Source organism: Ranitomeya variabilis, chromosome 8, assembly GCF_051348905.1.
Source record: "Ranitomeya variabilis isolate aRanVar5 chromosome 8, aRanVar5.hap1, whole genome shotgun sequence".
NCBI lineage: Eukaryota > Metazoa > Chordata > Amphibia > Anura > Dendrobatidae > Ranitomeya > Ranitomeya variabilis.
The window spans coordinates 93,712,122-93,734,156 of NC_135239.1; the positions used below are offsets into that span (position 1 = coordinate 93,712,122).

Below are 22,035 nucleotides of genomic sequence, written 5' to 3' on the forward strand. Positions count from 1 at the left end.
CTTCTGCTATCACTGCTACTAGTAGCTGCAGGTGTAGGTTGATGGGAGTAATAGTCCCAAAAGCCACCGCCTACTGTCATTGTTCTCATGTGAATACAACTCTCTTCATTCTCCCCTGCTCATGCTGATCACCGGCAGAGCAGAGGAGAATGATGAGAGCCGTCTTCAGCACCCAGTGAAGGGGAACAGCACTTACTGTACTACTGCTCCCTTGGCACCCGCCATATGGTACTGATGTGGCACATGGGTGGCACACGGTTGCCACACATGTGCTGCAAGTATTACACACATGGACACTGATATCTCCAGTACTGTTTTGACGTAAGCACGAGCGCCGTTGGAAAATTTCTGATGGCGCTCATGCTAACGTCAGATAGGTGAAGTGGGTTAATTGGCTGTGGATTCCCAGGACCTTTCTGAAGGCACCGGGAGCGTGAGAACGTTCTCATGCTTGTGGTGACCTCAGACAGGTCCTACGAGTTCACCATGAGACACTGGCAGCAGTAGCAGATTCTGCTCTGTGTCTCTGCTGGATGATAGGCTGTATAGTGGCATCATGCAGCCATGCAGCCTGCCATCTAGATTTAGCAGATCTAGACCCATTGTGGGACAAATGGATTATTATCTTCTCATCAGAAAGGTGATTAATATCGTTATTTTCTATTTTAACTCTTTTGCAGAAGACAATGGTGTCGGTAGAATGGGCGATGTCTTAAGTATGGTTTAATTAAAATTTATTAAAGGAGTCTGTGTCATTCTTTCAATTAAAGGACTTTTTTCAGGGTGTGTGTTTTTATCCAATATAACTATGGGGTTAGTAATGGGGCGTCTTATAGATGCCTCTCCATTGCTAATCTCGGGGCTTGATGTCACTTGACAATACAAAGGTGACATCAACCCCCCCAACTATCACCCTACTTGCAACTGCTACAGGGCAAGTGGGAAGTGTGAGGCTAAGTACCAGAATTGGTGCATCTTATAGATGCAACTTTTCTGTGGCGGCAGAGAGCTGATGTTTTTAGCCTGGGGGGCCAGTATCCATTGCCCCTTCCTAGGCTATTAACACCAACCCGCAGCTGTCTGCCTAGCCTTTGCTGGCTATTAATTATAGGAAGACCCTAGGCCATTTTTCTTTGGGTCCCCCATTTTAACCCCTTTCTGACATCTGACGTACTATCCCGTCGAGGTGGGGTGGGCCTGTATGACCACCGAGGGGATAGTACGTCATGCTCTTTAATGTAACACCGCGACTTAAGTCGCGGTGATTGCATTAAAATTCCGACGCCATCTTACCTTACGGAAGATGGCCTCGGCATCTTGGGGTATGGTGCCGCCCCCCCGGCCTCCCGATCGCTGTGATTGGCTGTTCAATCCTGAACAGCCAATCACAGCCTTTCTCATTGTTTCAGCCAATCAGATTGGCTGAAACAGTGAGGTCCCAGGCTAGTATCGAGTACCGATGTACTCGATCCTGGGGCCGGTGCCTGGCAATGCCAGGCACCGGCCAAAACCCCCCGGATTGGCGCGATCGACGATCACATCGATCACGCCAATCGCAGGGCACAGCGGCTGTGTTACCGCGCTGTGCCCTGCCTGTAACTACGCGCTCCGCAGCCCCCTCTGCCCTGCCTTGCCTCCTGTTCCATGGCTCCGGATCCTGCAGCTGATTGGCGCGATCGATGTGATCGTCGATCGCGCCAATCACAGGGCACAGCAGCGGTATGACCGTGCTGTGCCCTGATGGTGACCTGCCGGTCACCTGCCGGTCACCTGCCGGTCACTTGCTGGTGACCTGCCGGTGACCAGCCTATGACCGGAGCTGTGAGCTATGATCATAGGCTGGTGCCTAGCAACACCGGCGTCACCAGGGCCTCCCCTGATTGGTGGGATCGATGTGATCATCGATCCCACCAATCACAGGTCACAGCAGCGGTGTGACCACTCTGTGACCTGTCTCACCTGTCCCTGACCTGTCTGACTGCTCTGCAGGAATCCTCACACTTGGTGAGGGTTCCTGCAGAGCGGTCACGCTGACAGATCCCCCTCCTGTGCTGAGACTTGTGGTGCCACAGTAGCCTGTGACACCATGATTCTTGCTAAAAAGAAGAAAGAAGAAAGAAGAAAGAGAGAGACTACAAACGTAAGTGTTCATCCCCGATCCCGGCCCGATCTTTCTTACCCGATCTTTTTTTCTACATCCCCTTGCACGCACCCCGCCGCTGCGTCTGAACCTGTGCCTTTCTTTTCTTTCTTTTTTTTTTCACATCCCCTTGTGCGCACCCTGCCGCTGCGTCTTAACCCGTGCCTTTCTTTTCTTTCTTTTTTTTCCACATCCCCATCCGCGCACCCAGCTGCTGCATCTAAACCCGTGCCTTTCGTTTCTTTTTTTTTTTCCACATCCCCGTCCGCGCACCCAGCCGCCGCCGCCGAACTTTGATAAGCAACGCGGTTCACTTATCAGAGCTCTCAAGCCTGCCGTTTTTTTTCAAATCCCCGTTCACACACCCAGCAGCCGCCGAACTTTGATAAGTGACGCAGTTCACTTATCAGAGCTAGGGCCTGCTGTTTTAGACTTTTCCTTTCACAGGTATTTCTTTTCCCTATTTGCTTTTTTTCCTTTAGCTTTTTCTTTTCAGAATAGTTTGCACCAAACACTATCCCTCCCCACACGTACACATAGTTACCAATAAATTACACCCAAGCACCATACTCACAAAAAAATTGTCCCGTTCGTCCCGTTTGTCCCAGCAGTGCTATTCAGCGGAGGAGGCATATTCTTTCCTTGCCTCCGACACTGATAGCGAGGGAGAGGATCCCACATTCCTTTACTCTTCAGATTCTTCATCCTCTTCCTCCTCCTCATCTTCCTCCTCGGGTCCTGCGGAACCGCCATGCAGACGCCCCAGGAGAGAAGATGACGCCGCGCCCACTCCTGAAGATGAACCAGCGCGCCCTTCTTCGGACCCCATATGGACCTCGCCCCCCAAAAATTACTAGCCACTGATTCCTGATTTTGTGGCAGAATCAGGAATCGAGTTTGACACCACCGGCCTCACAGAAATAGACTTTTTAAAAGTCTTTTTCTCTGAGGATTTTGTTAACCTCATGGTGGAGCAAACTAATTTGTATGCTCGGCAATTTTTGGAGCAAAACCCCGGTTCATCATTTTCTAACTGGTCTCCTGTAGACGCAGTTGAAATGATGCAGTTTTGGGGCCTGGTCCTCCACATGGGGATCGTGAAGAAGCCAGAAATTCGGCAATATTGGAGTGTAGATATTTTATATAACACTCCAGTGTTCCGAATGGTCATGGTTCGGACGCGTTTTTAGGCCATCCATAAGTTCCTGCATTACAACGATAATGCACGGTGTCCCGCATGAGATGACTCCAATTTTGACCGTCTGTTCAAAGTTCGGCCGGTCATCGAACACTTCAGCAAAACGTTTGCTGAAGTGTACGTGCCCAAAAGGGACATCTGCGTGGATGAGTCCTTGGTTCATTTTAAGGGGCGGCTCAGATTCCGTCAATACCTGCCCAACAAAAGGGCCAGGTACGGAATCAAACTCTATAAGCTGTGTGAGAGTCCCTCAGGGTACACCCAAAGCTTTAGAGTTTACGAAGGGAAGGACAGCAGGATTGAACCACCTGAGTGTCCTTCTATCCTGGGAGTGAGTGGGAAAATTGTGTGGGATTTGGTGCACCCACTGCTGGATAAAGGTTATCACCTCTACACTGATAACTTTTATTCCAGCATCCCACTGTACAAATCCCTCTCTGCGCGAGGTACCGCAGCCTCCGGTACTGTCCGCAAAAATCAGAGAGGCCTCCCTAAGACACTACTTGGGCAGATGCTCAGAAAAGGTGAGAGCAAAGCCCAATGTAGCGACCACCTGCTGGTGGTCAAGTACAAGGACAAGAGGGATGTCCTTCTCTTGACCACCATACACGGTGATGGCAGTGCCCTCAGCAGTGTACGGGGTACCTCTACACAGGTCTGCAAACCGGACTGTGTACTGGGGTACAACAAAAACATGGGGGGTGTTGATCTCTCCAACCGTACAGTGCTTTGAGGAAGGCCAAGGTGTGGTACAAAAAGCTGTCGGTGTACATTGTTCAAATGGCAATGCTTAACGCTTTCCTGCTGTCACGATGTGCACGCCACACCGATACGACGTACCTTCAGTTCCAGGAGGTAGTGGTTAAGGCCCTGATGTTTGGCACGAGGGAAGGAGCGGGCCCCAGTACTTCCGGAACTGAGGGTGCTCGTATTGTACCAGGTCAGCATTTTCCGGGGGTGGTCCTGCCAACTGATAGAAAAGGTAAGCTGCAAAAAAGGTGCTGAGTGTGCTACAAACGAGGAGTACGCAAGGACACCATCTATTAATGCGACACCTGCCCCGACAAACCTAGCCTGTGTATGAAGGACTGCTTCAAATTGTACCACACCTCCATTCACTACTAATTTACTTAACAGGAACCAGTAGATTAGTTCCAAAGAGGGGGCACATCTAAGTAAGTTCCATGGGGGTCTAGGTTCCAAAATGATGTCACTTGTGGGTTTCTTTTACTGTTTATGCACATCAGGGGCTCTGCAAACGGAACATGACGCCCTCAGAACCAGTCCATCAAAGTCTGCATTCCAAATCGTCACTGCTTCCCGTCTGAGTCCCGAAGTGCCCAACAGTTTTTTCCCACATATGGGGTACCAGCGTACTCAGAACAAAATGGACAGCAACTTTTGGGGTCCAATTTCTCTTGTTAACCTTTGGAAAATAAAAAATTGGGGACTCAAAGATCATTTTTGTGGGGAAAAAATAGAATTTTTTATTTTCACGCCGGGCGTCATAAACTTTAGTGAAGCACTTGGAGGTTCAAAATTCTCAACACACACCTAGATAAGTTCCTTAGGGGGTCAAATTTCCAAAATGGGGTCACTTGTGGGGAGTTTCTACTGTTTAGGCACATCAGGGGCTCACCAAATGGAACATGAAGCCCGCAGACAATTCCATCAAATTCTGCATTCCAAAACATCACTACTTCCCTTCCGAGCCCCGGAGTGTGCCCAAACAGTAGTTTTCTCCCGCATATGGGGTACCAGCGTACTCAAGACAAATGGGACAACAACTTTTGGGGTCCAATTTCTCCTGTTACCCTTGGGAAAATAAAAAATTGGGGACTGAAAGATCATTTTTGTGGGGAAAAAATAGGATTTTTTATTTTCACGCCCGGGCGTTATAAACTTTCGTGAAGCACTTCTGGGATAAAAGTGCTCACGACACATCTAGCCCTGCACTCCTTTCCTTCTGAGCCCTGCCATGCACCCAAACAGTAGTTCACCCCCATATACGGAATATCAGCATACTCAGGACAAATTGGACAACAACTTGTGGGGTCCAATTTCTCCTGCTACCCTTGAGAAAATAAAAAATTGGGGACTAAACCATCATGTTTGTAGAAAAAATAGGATTTATTATTTTCACACCCGGGCGTTATAAACTTTCGTGAAGCACTTGGGGGATAAAAGTGCTCACGACACATCTAGATAAGTTCCTTAGGGGGTCTAGTTTCCAAAATGTGGTCACTTGTGGGGGGTTTCCACTGTTTAGGCACATCAGGGGCTCGCCAAACACGACATGGCATCCGATCTCAATTCCAGCCAATTTTAGCTTGAAAATGTCAAAGGGCGCTCCTTTCCTTCTGAGCCCTGCCATGCGCCCAAACACTGGTTCCCCCCCACATATGGGGTATCAGCGTACTCAGGACAAATTGCACAACAACTTTTGGGGCCAAATTTCTCCTGCTACCCTTGAGAAAATAAAAATTGGGGACTAAACAATCATGTTTGTGGAAAAAATAGGATTTTTTATTTTCACGCCCAGGCGTTATAAACTTTCGTGAAGCACTTGGGGGATAAAAGTGCTCACGACACATCTAGATAAGTTCCTTAGGGGGTCTAGTTTCCAAAATGGGGTCACTTGTGGGGGTTTCCACTGTATAGGCACATCAGGGGCTCGCCAAACACGACATGGCATCCAATCTCAATTCCAGCCAATTTTAGCTTGAAAATGTCAAAGGGCGCTCCTTTCCTTCTGAGCCCTGCCATGCGCCCAAACAGTGGTTCCCCCTTACATATGGGGTATCAGCGTACTCAGGACAAATTGGACAACAACTTTTGGGGTCCAATTTCTCCTGTTACCCTTGAGAAATAAAAAATTGGGGGCTAAACGATCATGTTTGTGGATAAATTAGGATTTTTTATTTTCACGCCCGGGCGTTATAAACTTTCGTGAAGCACTTGGGGGATAAAAGTGCTCACGACACATCTAGATAAGTTCCTTACGGGGTCTAGTTTCCAAAATGTGGTCACTTATGGGGGGTTTCCACTGTTTAACCACATCAGGGGCTCTCCAAACGCGACATGGCGTCCGATCTCAATTGCAGCCAATTTTAGAATGAAAATGTCAAACAACGCTCCTTTCCTTCTGAGCCCTGCCGTGCGCCCAAAAAGTGGTTACCCCTCACATGTGGGGTATCAGCATACTCAGGACAAATTGGGCAACAAAAATTATCGCTGAAAGATCATTTTTGTGACTAAAAAGTAAAATGTTAATTTTTTCCTTCCATGTTGCTTCTGCTGCTGTGAAGCATATGAAGGGTTAATAAACTTCTTGAAAGTGTTTTTGAGCACCTTGATGGGTGCAGTTTTCAGAATAGTGTCACTTTTGGGTATTTTCTGCCATATAGACCCCTCAAAATGACTTCAAATGTGAGGTGGTCCCTAAAAAAAATGGTTTTGTTGTAAAAATGAGAAATTGCTGTTCAAATTTTAACCCTTATAACTTCCTAGAAAAAAAAATGTTGTTTCCAAAATTGCGCTGATGTAAAGTACACATGTTGGAAATGTTATTTATTAACTATTTTGTGTCACATAACTCTCTGGTTTAACAGAATAAAAATTCAAAGTTGGAAAATTGCGAAATTTTCAAAATTTTCGCCAAATTTCCATTTTTTTCACAAATAAACGCAATTGATATCGAAGAAATTTTACCACTATCATGAAGTACAATATGTTGCAAGAAAACATTCTCAGAATCGCTAAGATCCGTTGAAGCGTTTCGGAGTAATAACCTCATAAAGAGACAGTGGTCAGAAATGTAAAAATTGGCCCGGTCATTAACGTGCAAACCACCCTTGGGGGTGAAGGGGTTAATAGCCAGTAAAGGCTAAGCACACAGCTGTGAGCTGATATTAATAGCCTGGGAAGCTCCATGGGTATTACCCCCTTCCCAGGCTATAAACATCTGCCCCAGCTGTCGTCTTTCTCTCTGCTGGTTAAGAAAATTAGATGGGAGCCCAATCTTTTAATAATTAAATACATGTACAGTAAGCTGCAGACAAACTGTACTAATTGCATATGTCTCTGTCATCTCCGGTACAATTTTTTTCCGGTATCAGAAATACAATGGCACGTGAAACCGGCCTTAGAATGTAAATTGGATGATAGGTGTTAAAAATGGATTGTACTCTCATGAAATATGCATGACACTTGCATTACACTCGTCCGAATTTGCAGGAACAAAATCAGACCAATTTTAAATTTGCTAGTGCGATTCCAGCCTTAAGGTGTGTGAGCACGTGGAGCATTTGCTTGCAGAAATTTCTGCAAGGTTTCTGCATCTCTTGGCAGCAAAAATGCTGCTTTAAAAAAGCGCATTTTGCTGATTTTTTTGCTGATTTTTTTGCCACGGTTTTGTATACGTTTTTGTATAGCTATGATGGCTTTTTTGAGTTTTTCGGACTGACTGACCTTCATTTCTTAAAGTAATGATGGTCACTCGTTGTTCTTTACTTAGCTGATTTTTTCTTGCCATAACACAAATTCTAACAGTCTATTCAGTAGGACTATCAGCTCTGTATCCACCAGACTTCTGTACAACACAACTGATGGTCCCAACCCCATTTATAAGGCAAGAAATCCCACTTATTAAACCTAACAGGGCACACCTGTGAATTGAAAACCATTCCCGGTGACTACCTCTTGAAGCTCATCAAGAGAATGCCAAGAGTGTGCAAAGCAGTCATCAAAGCAAAAGGTGGCTACTTTGAAGAACCTAGAATATAAGACATAATTTCAATTGTTTCACACTTTTTTGTTAAGTATATAATTCCACATGTGATAATTCATAGTTTTGATGCCTTCAGCGTGTATGTACAATTTTCATAGTCATGAAAATGCATAAAAATCTTTAAATGAGAAGGTGTGTCCAAACTTTTGGTCTGTACTGTATATACACTGCTCAAAAGAATAACGGGAGCACTAAAATCCCACATCCTAGATATCACTGAATGAAATATTTCAGTTGCAAATCTTTATTCATTGCATAGAGGAAAGTGTTGAGAACATTAAAACATAAAAATGATCAATGTAAATCAAAATGAATATCCCATGGAGGTCTGGATTTGGAATGATACTCAAAATTAAAGTGGAAAGTCAAATTAAAGGCTGATCCAACTTCATTGGAAATGCCTCAAGGCAAGGAAATGATGTTCAGTTGTGTGTGTGTTGCCTCCATGTGCCTGTATGACCTCCCTACAATGCCTGGGCATGCTCCTAATGAGGCAGCAGATGGTCTCCTGAGGGATCTCCTCCCAGACCTGGAAAAAAGCATCTGCCAACTCGTGCACAGTCTGTGGTGCAAAGTGACATTGGTGGGTGGTGTGAGACATGATGTCCCAGATGTGTTCAATTGGATTCAGGTCTGGGGAACAGGCGGGCCAGTCCATAGCTTCAATGCCTTCATCTTGCAGGAACTGCTGACGCACACCAGCCACATGAGCTCTGGCATTGTCTTGCATTAGGAGGAACCCAGGGCCAACTGCACCAGCATATGGTCTCACAAGTGGTCTGAGGATCTCATCTCGGTACCTAATGGCAGTCAGGCTACCTCTGGAAAGAACATGGAGGGCTGTGCAGCCCTCCAAGGAAATGCCACCCCACACCATTACTGACCCACTGTCAAACTGGTCATGCTGAAGGCATGAAGGCAGCAGATAACTCTCCACGGCGTCTCCATACTCTGTCACATCTGTCAAATGTGATCAGTGTGAACCTGCTTTCATCTGTGAAGAGCACAGTGCGCCAGTGGCAAATTTGCCAATCCTGGTGTTCTGTGGCAAATGCCAAGCATCCTGCACGGTGTTGGGCTGTGAGCATAACCCCCATCTGTGGACGTCGGGCACTCAGACCATCCTCATGGAGTCGGTCTATAACCGTTTATGCAGACACATGCAGATTTTTGGCCTGCTGGAGGTAATTTTGCAGGGCTCTGGCAGTGCTCCTCCAGTTCCTCGTGACACAAAGGCTGAGGTAGTGATCCAGCTGCTGGGTTGCTGCCCTCCTATGATCCCCTCCACATCACCTGGTGTGCTGGCCTGTCTCCTGGTAGCACCTCCAGCCTCTGGACACTACGCTGACAGACACAGTAGACCTTCTTGCTACAGCTCACAATGATGTGCCATCCTGAATGAGCTGCACTACCTGAGCCACTTGTGTGGGTTGTAGAGTCCATCTCATGCTACCACGAGTGTGAAAGCACAACCAACATTCAAAAGTGACCAAAACATCAGCCAGAAAGCATCAGTACTGAGATGTGGACTGTGATCCCCACCTGCAGAACCACTCCTTTATTGAGTGTATCTTGATAATTGCCAATAATTTCCATCTGTTGTCTATTCCACTTGCACAACAGCATGTGAAATTGATTGTCAAACAGTGTTGCTTCCTTAGTGGACAGTTTGATTTCACAAAAGTTTAATTTACTTAGAGTTATATTCTGTTGTTTAGGTGCTCCCTTTATTTTTTGAGCAGTGTATATATATATATATATATATATATATATATATATATATATATATATATATATATATATATATATATATATATATATATATATATATATATATATATATCTAATATATAAAGCTGAATGTGTATGTGTGCATGTGTGTATGTCCGGGATCGGCATCTGCACCGTCGCACCTACAGCCACAAAATTTTGCAGTCACATGTCTGGACCCCGAGAGCGTCACAGGCTATATTGTGAGGCGAAATTTTAACCCCGCGCGTTCCAATTCACCAAACAATTTTGCCCCTATCTACATAATGGGGAAAAAGTGAAATGAAAAGTGTTGGAGGCAAATTGACAGCTGCCAGATGTGAACAAGGGGGACTTAACCCCTTCACCCCCGGAGCTTTTTCCGTTTTTCCGTTTTCGTTTTTCGCTCCCCTCCTTCCCAGAGCCATAACTTTTTTATTTTTCTGTCAATTTGACCATGTGAGGGCTTATTTTTTGCGGGACGAGTTGTACTTTTGAACGACATCATTGGTTTTACCATGTTGTGTACTAGAAAACGGTAAAAAAATTCCAAGTGCAGTGAAATTGCAAAAAAAGTGCAATCCCACACTTGTTTTTTGCTTGCCTATTTTGCTAGGTTCACTAAATGCTAAAACTGACCTGCCATTATGATTCTCCAGGTCAGTACGAGTTCATAGACACCTAACATGACTAGGTTCTTTTTTACCTAAGTGGTGAAAAAAAATTCCAAACTTTGCAAAAAAATAAATAAATAAAATTGCGCCATTTTCCGATACCCGTAGCGTCTCCATTTTTCGTGATCTGGGGTTGGGTGAGGGCTTATTTTTTGCGTGCCGAGCTGGCATTTTTAATGATAGCATTTTGGTGCAGATACGTTCTTTTGATCGCCCGTTATTGCATTTTAATGCAATGTCGTGGCGACCAAAAAAACGTAAATCTGGCGTTTCGATTTTTTTTTTCATTACGCCGTTTAGCGATCAGGTTAATGCTTTTTTTTTATTGATAGATCGGGCGATTCTGAACGCGGCTATACCAAATATGTGTAGGTTGGGTTTTTTTTTTATTGATTTATTTTGATTGGGGCGAAAGGGGGGTGATTTAAACTTTTATATTTTTTTTATTTTTTTCACATTTTTTTTTACTTTTTTTTTTAACTTTTACCATGCTTCTATAGCCTCCATGGGAGGCTAGAAGCAGGCACAGCCCGATCGGCTCTGCTACATAACAGCGATCATCAGATCGCTGTTATGTAGCTAAAATGCAGGTGTGCTGTGAGCGCCGACCACAGGGGGGCGCTCACAGCCACCGGCGATCAGTAACCATAGAGGTCTCCAGGACCTCTATGGTTACAATGTACAAGCATCGCCGACCTCCGATCATGTGACGTGGGTCGGCGATGCGCTCATATCCGGCCGCACGGCCGGATGCGGTAGTTAAATGCCGCTGTCTGAGTTTGACAGCGGCATTTAACTAGTTAATAGCGGCGGGTGATCGCGATTTCACCCGCCGCTATTGCGCGCACATGTCAGCTGTAAAAAACAGCTGACATGTCGCGACTTTGATGTGCGCTCACCGCCGGAGCGCACATCAAAGCGGGGGTCCCGACATGTGACGTACTATTCCGTCACATGTCGGGAAGGGGTTAAAGAATGAGAGCGATGGCGCCAAAGAGTATATACCGTACAGTTGCTAAGGTGGGGCCCCGACATGGGATACTCACCACACACGGGGATAAGAACACACACACACAAAATGCGCCACACACTACCACATGCTTGAACACATATACCACCCTCAGCACATATTTCACCACACATACACCAACCTTGCCACATAAAAGTCAAAACACAAATGTTGCCACTCAAAACTCGCCACGCGCAAAATTCGCCACATGCAAAACTCGCCACATGCAAAACTAGGCTCACGCAAAACTCGCCACACGTGCAAAACTCACCTCATGGAAAACTCGCCACACGCAAAACTTGCACACGCGGAAAAATTGCCACATGCACAAAAGTTGCAACACATGCAAAAGTTGCCTCACACAAAACTTGCACCTAAACAAAACGCACCACACATAAAATTCGCCACGCGCAAAACTCGCCATGCGCAAAACTTGCTGCACACAACTTGCTACACTAATCTGTCACATGCAACTCGACACACAAAAAGTTGCTACATGCATGTCACCACACAAAACTCATCTCACAAAAGTCGCTACATGCATGTCACCACACGCAACTCAACACACAACTTGACACATGAAACTCGCCTTAAAACACACATAAGTCTGGTATTATCATTCAAAAATAAAAATCTGATTAATAAGCAGACAAACTACAAGAGCAACAAATGTACCATATAGGACATACGGCAGCTGTCAGTCACATGACCTGTCTATTATGTGTATGTGTGAGCTAATATATACTGCCAGGGGGAGGGCTTCCTGTTGGCTGGGGATTTATCAGGCTGCCAATTTAGCTTACAAATACTGAGGTAAAAATATTGACCAAATAACGTGCGAACGAGGTCTAATACAGGAGGAGATGACATACAGGTACATACTATATACAGGGGAGATGACACACAGGTATATACTATATACAGGAGCAGATGACACACAGGTATATACTATATACAGGAGGAGATGACTTACAGGTATATACTATATACAAGAGGAGATGACACATAGGTATATACAAGAGGAGATGACAGACAGCAGGTATATACTATATACAGGGGAGATGACATACAGGTATATACTATATACAGGAGGAGATGACATACAGGTATATACTATATACAGGAGAGGACATACAGGTGTATACTATATGTAAGGGAGATGACAAACATTTATATATTGAGGGGAAAATGAGAGGTGTAAGGTGAAAATGAGAGGTGTGAGGTGAAAATGAAAAGGTGTGAGTGCAAAATTAGAGGAGTGAGGGAAAATAGTGGAGTGATCGGAAAATGACAGATGTGAGGTCGAAATGACAAGTGTTAGGGGGGAATGAGAGGAGTGAGGGGGAAAATAAGAGGAGTGATGGGAAAATGAGAGAAGTGAGGTGCTATAACTAACCACAGATATTTACTATGCCCAGGCAAAGCCAGGCTCTTCAGCTAATATATATATATATATATATATATATATATATATATATATATATATATATATATATATATATATATATATATATATATATATATATATATATATATATATATATATATATATAGTATATATACATATATACAACTCTGTCAAAAATTAAGAGACCACTGCAAAATGTTCAGTTTGTCTGATTTTTCTCTTCATAGGTATATTTTTGAGTAAAATGTAAGTTGTTCTTTTATTCTATAAACTTCTGACAACGTGTTTCCGAACTTCCAAGCAATAAATTTTGTATTTTTTTTCCAAAAAGGAGAAATGGTCAAAATGAAAACAAAACAAAACAGTGCTTTCAGACCTCAAATAATGCAACGGAAACAAGTTCATAATCATTTAGAAACAAGAGGACTAATATTTTTTTAATCATGAAGAGTTCAGAAATCAATATTTTGTGGAATAACCATGATTTTTAATCACAGCTTTCATGCATCTTGGCATGCTTTCCACCAGTCTTTCACACTGCTTCTGGTGCAAAAATGTAAGCAGTTCTTCTTTGTTTGACAGCTTGTGACCATCCATCATCCTTTTTATTACATTCCAGAGGATTTCAATGGGGCTCAGGTCAGGAGATTGGGCTGTCCTTGACAGGGTTTTGATGTGGTTGTCTCTTAATTTTTTGCCAGAGCTGTATATAGTATATATATATATATATATATATATATATATATATATATATATATATATATATATATATATATATATATATATACACTCACCGGCCACTTTATTAGGTACACCATGCTAGTAACGGGTTGGACCCCCTTTTGCCTTCAGAACTGCCTCAATTCTTCGTGGCATAGATTCAACAAGGTGCTGGAAGCATTCCTCAGAGATTTTGTTCCATATTGACATGATGGCATCACACAGTTGCCGCAGATTTGTCGGCTGCACATCCCAAAGATGCTCCATACAAGGCAGGATGGATCCATGCTTTCATGTTGTTTACGCCAAATTCTGACCCTACCATCCGAATGTCGCAGCAGAAATCGAGACTCATCAGACCAAGCAACATTTTTCCAATCTTCTACTGTCCAATTTCGATGAGCTTGTACAAATTGTAGCCTCAGTTTCCTGTTCTTAGCTGAAAGGAGTGGTACCCGGTGTGGTCTTCTGCTGCTGTAGCCCATCTGTCTCAAAGTTCGACGCACTGTGCGTTCAGAGATGCTCTTAGGCCTACCTTGGTTGTAACGGGTGGCGATTTGAGTCACTGTTGCCTTTCTATCAGCTCGAACCAGTCTGCCCATTCTCCTCTGACCTCTGGCATCAACAAGGCATTTCCGCCCACAGAACTGCCGCTCACTGGATTTTTTTTCTTTTTCGGACCATTCTCTGTAAACCCTAGAGATGGTTGTGCGTGAAAATCCCAGTAGATCAGCAGTTTCTGAAATACTCAGACCAGCCCTTCTGGCACCAACAACCATGCCACGTTCAAAGGCACTCAAATCACCTTTCTTCCCCATACTGATGCTCGGTTTGAACTGCAGGAGATTGTCTTGACCATGTCTACATGCCTAAATGCACTGAGTTGTCGCCATGTGATTGGCTGATTAGAAATTAAGTGTTAACAAGAAGTTGGACAGGTGTACCTAATAAAGTGGCCAGTGAGTGTATATATATATATATATATATATATATATATATATATATCTCAAATAAGAAAAGAGAAAATGCGGCACTCACCCTGATGAATTGCAAATTAAAGTCCTTTATTCATCATAACTTGACAACGGACATAGCAAGGAGAGGTGGCTGGGAGAGATCAGCGGTGCGGGGAGAGAGAACAGGACTACGATCGTTTAGCGCTTGTGCGCTTCCACGGGTCCTGGACCCGTGGAAGCGCACAAGCGCGAAACGGTCGTAGTCCTGTTCTCTCTCCCCACACCGCTGATCTCTCCCAGCCACCTCTCCTTGCTATGTCCGTTGTCAAGTTATGATGAATAAAGGACTTTAATTTGCAATTCATCAGGGTGAGTGCCGCATTTTCTCTTTTCTTCTTTGATATTTATTCACTGCTTTTTTTTGCTGAGCACCACCCTAACATTGCTGACTATATACGTGCTATAGGAGTCCTGCAGTGGAATCCTCAGGCTGCGGTTACCCCACCCGCTACGTTATACCTAGTGCCGTTCATGCTTTATGCTTTTTGATATATATATATATATATATATATATATATATATATATATATATATATATATATATATATATATATATATATATATATATATATATATATAGGTCCATATATATTTGGACAGAGACAACATTTTTCTAATTTTGGTTATGGACATTACCACAATGAATTTTAAACAAAACTATTCAGATGCAGTTGAAGTTCAGGCTTTCAGCTTTCATTTGAGGGGATCCACATTAAAATTGGATGAAGGGTTTAGGAGTTTCAGCTCCTTAGCATGTGCCACCCTGTTTTTAAGGGGAACGAAAGTAAATGGACAATTGACTCCAAGGCTATTTCATGGACAGGTGTGGGCAATCCCTTCGTTATGTCATTCTCAATTAAGCAGATAAAAGGCCTGGAGTTGATTTGAGGTGTGGTGCTTGCATTTGGAAGGTTTTGCTGTGAAGTAAACATGCGGTCAAAGGAGCTCTCCATGCAGGTGAAACAAGCCATCCTTAAGCTGCGAAAACAGAAAAAGCCATCCGAGAAATTGCTACAATATTAGGAATGGCAAAATCTACAGTTTGGTACATCCTGAGAAAGAAAGAAAGCACTGGTGAACTCATCAATTCAAAAAGACCTGGGCGCCCACGGAAGACAACAGTCGTGGATGATGGCAGAATAATCTCCATGGTGAAGAGAAACCCCTTCACAGCAGCCAACCAAGTGAACAACACTCTCCAGGAGGTCGGCGTATAAATATCCAAATCTACCATAAAGAGAAGACTGCATGAAAGTAAATACAGAGGGTTCACTGCACGGTGTGAGCCAATCGTAAGCATCAAGAAGAAAAAGGCTAAAAAACATCTAAAAAAGCCAGCACAGTTCTGGAAGAACATTCTTTGGACAGATGAAACCAAGATCAACTTCTACCAGAACGATGGAAAGAGAAAAGTATGGCAAAGGCGTGGTACAGCTCATGTCATGATCCAAAGCATACCACGTTATCTGTAAAACACGGCGAGGCAGTGTGATGGCTTTGGCATGCATGGCTGCCAGCGGCACTGGGTCATTAGTGTTTATTGATGATGTGACACAGGACAGAAGCAGCCAAATGAATTCTGAGGTATTCAGAGACATACTGTGTGCTCAGATCCAGCCAAATGCAGCCAAACTGATTGGTCGTCGTTTCATACTACAGATGGACAATGACCCAAAACATAAAGCCAAAGCAACCAAGAAGTTTATTAACGCAAAGAAGTGGAATATTCTTGAATAACCAAGTCAGTCACCTGATCTCAATCCAATTGAGAATGCATTTCACTTGTTAAAGACTAAACTTCAGACTGAAAGACCCACAAACAAACAGCAACTGAAAACCACAGCAGTGAAGGCCTGGCAGAGCATCAAAAAGGAGGAAACAGCGTCTGCTGATGTCCATGAGTTCAAGACTTTAGGCAGCCATTGCCAACAAAGGGTTTTCAACCAAGTACTAAAAATGAACATTTTATTTAAAATTATTTAATCTGTCCAATTACCTTTGGTCCCTTTAAAAGCAGGATGGCACATGCTAAGGAGCTGAAACTCCTAAACCCTTCATCCAATTTTAATGTGGATCCCCTCAAATGAAAGCTGAAAGTCTGAACTTCAACTGCATCTGAATTGTTTTGTTTAAAATTCAAACGGAAATTTGGTGAAAATTTTGAAAATTTCGCAATTTTCCAAATTTGCATTTTCCTGCCCTTTTAAACACAGAGATATGTTACACAAAATACTTAATAAGTAACATTTTCCACATGTCTACTTTACATCAGCATAATTTTCGAACCAACATTTTTTTGTTAGGAAGTTATAAGAGTTAAAATTGACCAGCGATTTCTCATTTTTAAAACACCATTTTTTTAGGGACCACATCACTTTGAGGGGTATATTATAGAAAATACCCAAAGTGACACAATTCTAAAAACTGCACCCCCCCAAGGTGCTCAACACTATATTTAAGAAGTTTATTAACCCTTCAGGTGCTTCACAGGAATTTTTTGAATGTTTAAAAAAAATGAACATTTAGCTTTTTTCACAAAAAAAATACTTCAGATCCAATTTGTTTTATTTTACCAAAAGTAACAGGAGAAATTGGACCCAAAAATTTGTTGGGCTGATACCCCCTATGTGAGGGTAAACCACTGTTTGGGCCATGGCAGAGCTTGGAAGGGAAGGAGCGCCATTTGACTTTCCAATGCAAAATTGGCTGGAATTGAGATAAGACACATGTTGTGTTTGGAGAGCCCCTGATGTGCCTAAACAGTGGAAACCCCCAACAAATGACACCATTTTGGAATGTAGACCCCCTATGGAACTTATCTAGATGTGTGGTGAGCACTTTGAACCCCAAGTGCTTCACAGAAGTTTATCATATAGAGACGTAAAAATAAAAAATCATATTTTTTCGCAAAAATGATTTTTTTGCCCCCCATTTTTTATTTTCCCATGGATAACAGGAGAAATTGGACTCCAAAAGTTGTTGTGCAATTTGTCCTGAGTATGCTGTTACCCCATATGTGGGGGTAAACCACTGTTTGGGTGCATGGCAGAGCTTGGAAGAGAATGAGCACCGTTTTTATTTTTAAATGCAGAATTGGCTGGAATAGAGATCAGGTGGCATGTCGCATTTGGAGGGCCCCTGATGTGCCTAAACAGTGGAAATCACCCACAAGTGACCCCATGTTGGAAACTACACCCCAAGGAACTTATCTAGATGTGTTGTGAGAACTTTGAAACTCCAACCTCTAAAGTTTACACTCACCGGCCACTTTATTAGGTACACCATGCTAGTAACGGGTTGGACCCCCTTTTGCCTTCAGAACTGCCTCAATTCTTCGTGGCATAGATTCAACAAGGTGCTGGAAGCATTCCTCAGAGATTTTGGTCCATATTGACATGATGGCATCACACAGTTGCCGCAGATTTGTCGGCTGCACATCCCAAAGATGCTCCATACAAGGCAGGATGGATCCATGCTTTCATGTTGTTTACGCCAAATTCTGACCCTACCATCCGAATGTCGCAGCAGAAATCGAGACTCATCAGACCAAGCAACGTTTTTCCAATCTTCTACTGTCCAATTTCGATGAGCTTGTACAAATTGTAGCCTCAGTTTCCTGTTCTTAGCTGAAAGGAGTGGTACCCGGTGTGGTCTTCTGCTGCTGTAGCCCATCTGCCTCAAAGTTCGACGCACTGTGCGTTCAGAGATGCTCTTAGGCCTACCTTGGTTGTAACGGGTGGCGATTTGAGTCACTGTTGCCTTTCTATCAGCTCGAACCAGTCTGCCCATTCTCCTCTGACCTCTGGCATCAACAAGGCATTTCCGCCCACAGAACTGCCGCTCACTGGATTTTTTTTCTTTTTCGGACCATTCTCTGTAAACCCTAGAGATGGTTGTGCGTGAAAATCCCAGTAGATCAGCAGTTTCTGAAATACTCAGACCAGCCCTTCTGGCACCAACAACCATGCCACGTTCAAAGGCACTCAAATCACCTTTCTTCCCCATACTGATGCTCGGTTTGAACTGCAGGAGATTGTCTTGACCATGTCTACATGCCTAAATGCACTGAGTTGCCGCCATGTGATTGGCTGATTAGAAATTAAGTGTTAACAAGAAGTTGGACAGGTGTACCTAATAAAGTGGCCGGTGAGTGTATATTGACTGTGTGAAGTAACACATTAAAATAGACTTTTGTGTTTGAATTTGTGGGTCACTGCTTCTTCACTGCGAACGAAGCTACCACAGCTTTACAGCAGTTACCAGAAAAGTATGTATGGCAGTCATTTTTCTCCTCCAGAGTCACTGGCTAAGCAAGTTCTGTAGAGAATAAGTTCCTGTGGTCAATGTGGTCCTTTCTCTCTCTCTTCTGCTCCTTTAAAGTGTAAGCTGTTATGGTTAGCGGATCCTCTCTTTCTTATGTGTAAAGTGTAAACTCTTTTGCTCAGCCAGGCTCTCTCTCAGCTCCACTGTGAGTATTTCCCAAGCAATTACAAACTTTCCAGCATGGAAATTTGCTCAAATGTATTCATCACAAATCTAAGTATTTGAGAAAATTTGTGGAAATCGACAACTTTCAAAATATCTCATCATCTCTAATATGCTATTTTTAATTCAAGTGAATAAATGTAATTTTCCAGGATGTCCATTATATAACCTCTAAAGGATTCGATTAAAAAACATTTTGTTTTGGAGATTTAGGGACTTTATTCTGTAGAGAATCGGGCAACTGTGAGTCATCAATTAGGCGTTCTATGCCTTCCTGATCTTTGTACGTATGGCGTCTGATGAGGTGGCTATTAGGAATATATGTCGCATCAATGATGATAGTGGAGACTGCTGTCAGGACATACTAGGTTTAACTAAATCCAACACAGCCTGTCAACACAGACTGTCATAACTAACAGCAAAAACATAAAATATAAAAAATATAAATGAAATTAACAAATAAAAATTCTAAATAAAAAATGAAGTGTTCCTGGTGCATTCTTGGTCCCATACTGTGTATTTTACATTTTTATCTTCCAATTCTTGAAGAAAACACTGGATGGCGCTGTATAACTGCAGATCAGAGCTGAAAACTTGCAAGTAATTAGATCATGCGCTCATCTGCAGCTTTCCCAGCACATATCGGAAATGATCATGTGTACATAATTGCAAGATATTGTAAATCTCTGAATTCTGCTGTTTTGTCTTCTGGAAAATTGAAATGCAAAATTTTTTTTGAATGATTTGAGCTTTAATAGTTCCTGCTTCATTTTTTTACACTGCATCGTAATCATGGATTCTTAGTCGTCTTCAGTCTGAATCCTGATACACTGCTTTCATTACAAATAAGAAAACTCTAATGTTAACTCTGCTGAAAAAAAAAATAAAAGTGCTGACGGTGATGCAAATCAAGGCGCCTCTGCAGCGTTGCGATGTGATTAAAAGCAATACTTAAAGCGTGTTTCTGGAGAATTAAACAAGAAGTTATTCAGGGTGTATATCTCAAGGCGATCAATAAAACGGCGACATTTGTTTGTTAAAATGCCATGTCTTAGCTTCATTTCCATACAATTATGCATCGGTCTGCCAGCTATACAGATGTGTGCTTTTTAACCCCTTACTGTAGAGGTGTGTATAGAGGGCGCGTTTCACCAATCTGAAAGGTTTGCCGGTCAGCCGTCATTTAATAACATGTTTAATTGTCTGATCACAGAAGAATCTGTACTCAATAGTTCAGTGCACATAGGCTGCCGCTTTCCTGACAGCGCAGGTCCTGATTACACAATATAATGTGCTGCCGAGAATGATGATCTTTTGAGCAAATTAAAAGAATCATATCAACCATTGAATGAGCATTTTGCTCATTTGTCAGGTGATGAGCAGCATGTTTAGACTGCATGATAATCATTAAATGAGCTTTTATATTCAATGCAAAATCTACAATACCCGCAAGCTATGCTCGTGGTAAATATCTGCATTCCTTGTTCATTTTTTCTTTTTTTTGCTTTCTCTGTAACCTATACCATACCTGCAAGAAAAAAAATAAACGTGGAAGATGAAAACACCTAATCATTCGGTCTAACACAAATGTACACTCTCTTTTTAAGTTGGGTAAAACTGTACCTATACACTATCCAACAATACCACTGTACTTTTTCTTCTCTACCCAGCCCAAGCCTCCATGACAACTTGCCCTTAAAGCTGTTTGGCTCCTGACTTTTGAAGCCGTCCCCTGCCTTAATAGCAAGAACAAATATTTTACCCCCCACCAAAACCGCGACAAACTAATTCAGACAACATAACAGGAACATAAATAAATTTACTCCCCAAAGCAGTCCTCTAAAAAAAATTCCCACCACAGACTACAGCCAATTCAGACCCTGACTCAGACCCCAATGCACTTAAGTTCAAAATGCAGTAATGATGACTCTGTCTTCTAAACCAAACCCCTTATTTAATGCTGCCCCAAAGATGGAAGCAGATTAATGCCCTCAACGGAAATTCATTCATCTCATTAGGACACTCCACTGCCTGACACAGATGCCACTAATTGGACAATGTGCAGGCAGATGGAGGACTATAAATACTAAAAAGGCTACGGCACTCGTCTCTTCAAACTGTTAATCCATGGAGGTGCCAAGATGTAGACTCCCACTTTCTGGATTTGTTGACCCAGAAATCCATAATCCTCTTTAAAGGTACAATATTTGTGGTATGTCCTGATGAAGGGGTCACCTGAACCCTGAAACGTGTAGAATAAACCATGTTGAAACCTCTACAATTATTGGAATTCTTCTTGCGGCAGCGCGGAGATGATCCTTTTTTCCTACCTAAACGTATAATCCTCTTTAAGGAATATTAACTTTAAGTTTGTGCTATTTTTCTTTATTCATAATTTTGTTTCCTATGTCTAGTTTATATTTGGGGAATTTTTATCTTGTTGATTTCACATAGAGTCGTGATGTTACAAAAGTTGTAATATTTGTAGTTATCAGTGTCAAGCTATTCTGACCATCACAATACAAATTTATGTGAAAACTTGAGAAAACTACATAGGTCAGAATAAGTTTCTATGATATAGAAAGCACGACATGGAATGTGCCAGATATGGGGGAATATGTCAGTAGTCATACCAATTTTGGGATATTTCTGTTAAATACCAGGCGTATTATACTTTGTAAGTGCTTTTTTCCTGTGCTCTCCAAGCCACTGATTAATTCAAGAGAGACAGAGGTGAAATGTTGTGATGCACTAAGCCTCAGAGAAAGCCCTTAAGTAACCATATAAATTATGTTGTGCCTTTTATCATTGTCCATTTGGGATATACTGTACTTAATGTTTCTCTTC

At 42.7% G+C, this 22,035-nt stretch overlaps 1 protein-coding gene across 2 annotated transcripts in view; it reads left to right on the forward strand.

The window, feature by feature from the left end:
• KCNT2 (potassium sodium-activated channel subfamily T member 2) overlaps positions 1-22,035 on the forward strand; it is a 1,359,842-nt gene that overhangs the window by 832,523 nt on the left and 505,284 nt on the right. The window lies entirely within an intron of this gene.